The sequence below is a fragment of the Oryctolagus cuniculus genome, chromosome 15 (assembly GCF_964237555.1).
Source record: "Oryctolagus cuniculus chromosome 15, mOryCun1.1, whole genome shotgun sequence".
NCBI lineage: Eukaryota > Metazoa > Chordata > Mammalia > Lagomorpha > Leporidae > Oryctolagus > Oryctolagus cuniculus.
In genome coordinates, this window is record NC_091446.1 from 8023315 (window position 1) to 8030151 (window position 6837).

The window sequence follows — 6837 nt, forward strand, 5'->3', positions numbered from 1 at the left end:
CCCTCGCAAATGCTGCCTCCCGTTCTGTGGTGTGCAGAGCGAAAGCCCCGCTTACCCATTCGTCATGGCAGGGGCCGTGCCTTTGGTGTCATCTAAAAAGCCATCAGCAAACCCAAGGCCATCTAGGTCTTCGCTATGTTGTCTTCCAGAGGCTTTCTGGTTCCATGTGGTACATTTAGGCCTTTGCTCCATTTACTGTTTACTGTCTGGGGCGGGTGAAGCATACGTCTCCCCACGTGTTCCACCCAGCTGATCTCCATGTTAGCACTGTCCTTGCACCTGGGTGAGAATCCAGGCCTCAGGCTGCCTTGGGACTTGTGTCGCACACACACAGTAACCGGGGGGGGGGGGGGGGGGAGGGTCCCTGACATCCGCCACTCAGCGCTGGCACAGCCCCTCTCAAATTAACACCTTTCAAGCCTTGGGAGCCTGGTTCTTCTCCCTTGGCCTGAGTGTGTGGTACAGAAGGAGCCTTACCCCTAAATGTGGCCGATTGCAAGGAAAGACAAGGTCAGCGAGAGGTGCTAATCTGGAGGTGCGGAGGACTTGCTTCTGCAGGAGACAACTTGACAGACGTGTCAAACCCTTCCTCTCGGACAGGATTCTTGCAGAGCCGCCGATCACTTCCCACGGCCCGAGCTCCCTTTCTGCCCTCTGGCTTCTCCAGTGGGCGGTTCCGGAGGCTCCCACCACGTCCAGTGTTGCAAAGCAGCTTCACGTGGTGGCCGAGCGACACTTGCTGAGTTGCAGGTGCACGTCACTCTGAAATTCCATTATCTATACAGCCTAGTCGTAACAGACAGCATTGAGACCGTACCTTCTTTTATTAAGATTTATTTATTTGAAAGTCAGAGTTACACAGAGAGAGGAGAGGCAGAGAGAGAGAGAGAGAGAGAGAGAATCTTCCATCTGCTGGTTCACTCCCCAAAATGACAACAGTTGGAGTTGGGCCGATCCGAAGCCTGCAGTCCCGTTATCCCATAGGGGCACCGGTTCAAGTCCCTGCTGCTACACTTCTGATGCAGCTCCCTGCTGTGGCCTGGGGAAGCAGTGGAAGATGCCCAGGTGCTTGGGCCCCTGCACCACGTGGGGGACCTGGAGGAGGCTCCTGGCTCCTGGCTGGCCCAGCTCCAGTGGTTGCAGCCTTTTTGAGAATGAACCAGCAGATGGAAGACCTCCCTCTCTGTATCTTTCTCCCTTGCTCTGTCTCTGTAACTCTGCCTTTCAAGTAAATAAATCTAAAAAAATAATTAATTGGCCTGGAAAGATGCAGCGTTACTGTGTGAAGGAACTGTCCATACACTGTGCAACACTGGGCTTCTGTTACATGACTGTCACATAAGGTGAGCTCGAAGGGCTGTCCACTCAACTCACGGCTCCTTTCAGACTCCCTGGCCCCCAACGGCTGCAAAACCTTACAACCCCGGTGCCACTTCATTGGTTGGCATCTCCAAAAGGAAAATAGTTCCATGGTCAGATTGAAAAATACCGATCCCAAGGTGATTTATTTTATTGGCAGTTTCTTCATTAACTGTCTGGCTAACACAGGTCGACATTTTAGTATTGCAAGCCCCCCTGGGGCTCCTGTTCAGGGGTGGGAGTGGCTCTGGCTTCCCAGCAGCATGTTAGAGGCATGAATGGGGGGTCTGTACAGGAGCTCAACCCTGCAGGGTGAAGGGGAACCCACCAGCCTGCTCCTCCTTCCACGTCTTCCCTACCCAGCACGGGTGGGGCTTCAGGGAGCTCTAGGGCATTCGTGCTTGGTCTTGGGGCGCCAGGGAGAAGTTGAAAAAGAACATGGACGTTGGGGAAGGGATTTCTCCACTCAGATTCCCAGGTTCCAGGCTCAGCAGCAAGACGTGTAGGTCAGGAAATGAGAAGGGGCCCCGGGTCATCTGGGGACAGAAAGCCCAGGAGACAGCCCATCGTTCCCCTCTGCCTGACGACTTCATCTGACTTCACGCCGTGGCCAGGTAAGACTCCCCGACTCTACCTCTCACCCTAATCCTCCCCCGGCCCCTCGGACGTAGCCTTCCAAAGCCTCCAGCACAGCCTGTGCGGACCGAATGGAAAGTAAACCCTGCACCCGGGGGCTAGGACACCTTGAGCAAGGCTTTTCACAGCCTGCACCTGTGAGGCTCTCCAAGTTACCCTAAAGCACAGAAGTTTGAGAACCGCTGGTTGAGAGAATAGAACAGGTAGCATGGAAGAATCTAGATAAACATTAAGGAAAAAGTGGAGACCAGGAGGAAGCACCTGGCTCCTGGCTTCGGATCGGCGCAGCACACTGGCCGCAGTGGCCATTTGGGGGGCGAACCAACGGAAAAGGAAGACCTTTCTCTCTGTCTCTCTCACTGTCTAACTCTGCCTGTCAAAAATAAATAAATAAATAAACATTAAGGAAAAAGACAGCAAGGACGAGTCAATCAAAAAGAGGAAGTGCTTTGTCAAAGAAGCAAGAGCCCCAGGAAGAAGAGGGGGGTCTCAAGCCACCGACTGAACGGGAAAGATGACTTTCGAGAACATTGTTCAAATCCCCCTTCAAAAGTGAACAGCAAGCAGCGGCCTGGAGGCTTCGGAGCGGCTGCGTGAGAGCCCCGGTGCCCATCCTCCATCACGCGGAGCAGAGGCTCCTGGGAGACATCTTTGAAGGATGGGAAGATGTGGATGCATTCAGCAAGTCTACGGCAGTGCAGGTGTTCAGCCTAGAGGTTAAAACTCCCGCGCCCACACGGCAGAGCCTGGTTCAGCACTTGGCCTCTGGCTCCTGACCCCAGCTTCCAACTAATGCAGACCTTAGGGGACAACATGGAAGGGACAGTAACTGTCCTGCGCCCACGTGGGAGACCTGGACTGCACTCCCGGCTCCCAGCTCTGGTCCAGCCCAGCCCCATTAGCTGTGGGAATCTGGCGAGTCAGCCAGCAGATGGGATCTATGTGTATGTGTCTCTCTCTCTCTCTGCCTCTCAGATAAACAAAATTATAAAAAAAATTAAAACACTTGAAAAGTGGACTTAAAATATTTTGGTGCAAAATTTTTGAATTTCACAAATAAATGGGTCTTCAAAAAGTTTATGCAAATGGCCAATTGAAAAAAACTGAATTAGGTTTCAGAATTTTTTTGTGTCACAATAAACATCTTTTTTCTTAATTTATTTGTGAGACAGATGCCATCTGATGGCTGATTCCCAAATGCCTGCCACAGCTGGGGCTGGGCTGGGGCCAGGGCCAAGCCAGAAGCAGGGAACACAACCCAGGTCTCGCACGGGGATGGCAGGAACCCACAGCCTGAGCCCTCGCCACTTCCCCCAGCTGTCGGCACCAGCGAGCAGCTGCAGCCAGCAGCTAGAGCAGGCGGAGAACCCAGACACGGACATGGACCTGGGTGTCTTAACCACTAGCTCAAATGTCCACCTGAATGTATCTTTTATCTTTTAAAAAATATTTATTTGGAAGGAAGTTACAGAAAGAGAGCCGTTCCAGCTTCTGGTTTACTCCCACGATGGACCACATTGGCCGCACTGAAGCCAGGAGCCAGACACTCCATCCGGGTCTCCCACAAGGCTGGCAGGGCCCCAAGCACTTGGCCATCTTCTACGGCTTTTCCAGGTGCGGCAGCAGGGAGCTGGATGCGAAGCAGAGAAGCTGAGACTGGAGTAGGTGCTCCAAGGTGGGGTGCCGCTATCGGAGGAGGCAACTTAATCTTTTACTTATTCCCTTTTCTATGAACTTTTTGAAGAGCCCTCGCAGGTTGAAGGGGGTGGGGGAGGCCGTAGGGCCTGGGAGGCTGCACATGAAATCGTGAGGAATAATGGCCCAAGGTCCGAGGGGAGGCTCTCTTGAGTGTGACACCCAGACTGACTACCCACCGTCTCAACCGTCTTTGTATTCTAACTGATCCAGGTTAAGTTACGGTTGACTTTCTACATCCTATCTTTTTGTTTATTTATTACTTAATTTTTTGAAGATTCATTTTATTTATTTGAAAGAGTTAGAGAGAGGTAGAGAGAGACAGAGGTCTTCCATCCACTGGTTCACTCCCCAAATGGCTGCAATGGCTGGAGCTGAGCCAATCCGAAGCACTCTCTCCCACACGGGCGCAGGGGCCCAAGCTGCTTTCCCAGGCACCTTAGCAGAGAGCTGCACTGGAAGCGGAGCAGCCGGGACTCGAACCGGCGCCCATGTGGGATGCCGGCGCCGCAGCCAGGGCTTTCACCCACTGCGCCGGCCGCATTTATTACTTCTTGTATGTAGTGACTGCTGCCTGTAGCGTTCTTTCTTTCTGGGATTTGTAAAAAATTTCTTCAGGAAAGTTCTAATGAATAGCCTTTGGAAAGAAACGAAGTCCTCTGTATCAAACTTGTTAATTATGTTTTCCAAATCCTCTGTAGTATCTGCTCTTACCTTTTCCTGTTTGGATGATTTCTAAGTTGGCTACTATGATTATGGTTCTGTCAATTGCTTTCATTGTATTTCTGTTTGCTTTGTTCCACATCATTCCCAGGTATGTTGTTGGGGACATAAAGTTTTGTTGCATCTTCTCGGGGAACTCTTCCTTTTTATGAGATGGTCTTTATTTTACTCTTCAATTCAGCGTTGTTAGATGTTAACACAGTTACTCCTACTTTCTTCTTGGTAGAACTTGCACGGCGTTTTCCAACTTTCCTGTGCTGTTTGTTTCGGGTGTTCCCGATTTTCTGCACCTGGGATATCCATTTTTCTTTTGCCTTATTTGAACACTTTATTTATTTTTTTTATTATTATTTTTTTGACAGGCAGGAGTGGACAGTGAGAGAGAGAGACAGAGAGAAAGGTCTTCCTTTGCCGTTGGTTCACCCTCCAATGGCCGCCGCGGCCGGCGCGCTGCAACCAGCGCACCGCGCCGATCCGATGGCAGGAGCCAGGTACTTCCTCCTGGTCTCCCATGGGGTGCAGGGCCCAAGCACTTGGGCCATCCTCCACTGCACGCCCAGGCCACAGCAGAGAGCTGGCCTGGAAGAGGGGCAAACCGGGACAGAATCCAGTGCCCCGACTGGGACTAGAACCCAGTGTGCCAGCGCCGCAAGGCGGAGGATTAGCCTAGTGAGCCGCGGCGCCAGCCGAACACTTTATTTTGAATAGATAAGTTTAACCCATCTACAGGTACAACTGTTTGGCCATGTTCCTACTTGTTTTGCATTTATTAGGGTTTTTTTGTTTTTGTTTTTGTTTTTGTTTTGACAGGCAGAGTGGACAGTGAGAGAGAGAGACAGAGAGAAAGGTCTTCCTTTGCCGTTGGTTCACCCTCCAATGGCCGCCCCAGCTGGCACGCTGCGGCCAGCGCACCGCGCTGATCCGATGGCAGGAGCCAGGTGCTTCTCCTGGTCTCCCATGGGGTGCAGGGCCCAAGCTCTTGGGCCATCCTCCACCGCACTCCCTGGCCACAGCAGAGAGCTGGACTGGAAGAGGAGCAACAGGGACAGAATCTGGCGCCCCGACCGGGACTAGAACCCGGTGTGCCGGCGCCGCAAGGCGGAGGATTAGCCTAGTGAGCCGCGGCGCCGGCCTATTAGGGTTTTTTAAAAAATGTAGCCAATGCTGTGGCTTAGCAGGTAAAGCTGCTGCCTGCAGTGCCGGTATCCCATATGGGCACTGGTTTGAGTCCCGGCTGCTCCACTTCCGATGCAGCTCTCTGCTATGGCCTGGGAGAGCAGTAGAAGATGGCCCAAGTGCTTGGGCCCCTGCACCCACGTGGGAGACCTGGAGAAAGCTTCTGGCTCTTGGCTTCAAATCAGCCCAGCTCCAGCTGTTGCGGCCGTTTGGGGAGTGAACCAGTGGATGGAAGACCGCTCTATCTTTCTCTCTGCCTCTCTGTAACTCTGCCTTTCAAATAAATAAATAAATCTTCTAAAAATGTAAAATTAGGTTTTTCCTTTGATTGCGGGCAACTATACAAATGGGACACCCTGTGGCCACGACCGCGTTTTGCCATGCTTTGTCATTCTCCCCACCCCAGGGTGGCTTTCAGTTACTTCCTTAGGCTTCTGCAGATGAGTGGAAGGCGGTGCACAGCGCGTCCAGGCGCGTGGACTTCTGCGGGAGAGGCCGCCTTGTCCGTGTTCTCCTCCCTCCAGCTGCATCTTGCTGCAGCCCTGTCCGCCGCCCCCCGCCCCAGTGCTTTCCCGGAACACTGAAGCTCCCACCTCTCTGATTCGTCTCCTGGGTCCTGTCCTCAGCTGGCTTCTCTGCTTGAAAAGATCTGAAACTCATCCAAGCGTAATCAGCTAGCACATGGCAGTGGCATTGTACTGGAGACTCCTGCAGATGAAGGAGCCTTGAAGGCCCAGAGGACGGATCAGGGAGGGCCTCGATCAGCCAGACCGCTGGTGTGACTTCACTTCTGCCACGCACCACAGAATCACATTTAACCTCTCCAGGCCTCCGTCTCCTTGCTGTAAAGTGGGACAAGCTCACCGCCCCCCCCCCCATCGGGCTGTTGTGAATTAACGTGCAGGAAGAGCACAGCGCAGTGACTGGACGTGGTAAGAGCTCAGGCGACGTCAGCACCCACCGCCGTGTTTCCAGCTGAAGAAACACGTTCGCAGCGGTTGAGCGTGATGTTTTCAGTCTTTTGTGAGGATCCGCGAATGAAAGCAGACAGCTGCGACGGGCATGCGTCTAACCAAGGGCTGCTCTGGCTCGGCGGCTCAGTGTCCACGGCGCCTGGGCCACACGGGCACGTGGCTAACCAAGGGGCTGCCGCAACCACTCAGTGCATGCTGCTGATCGACAAAGGGGAAAAAAAACAAACTGATATTGAGATCTCTAAAATAACGCAGGAAGTAGCGGGGCAGAGAT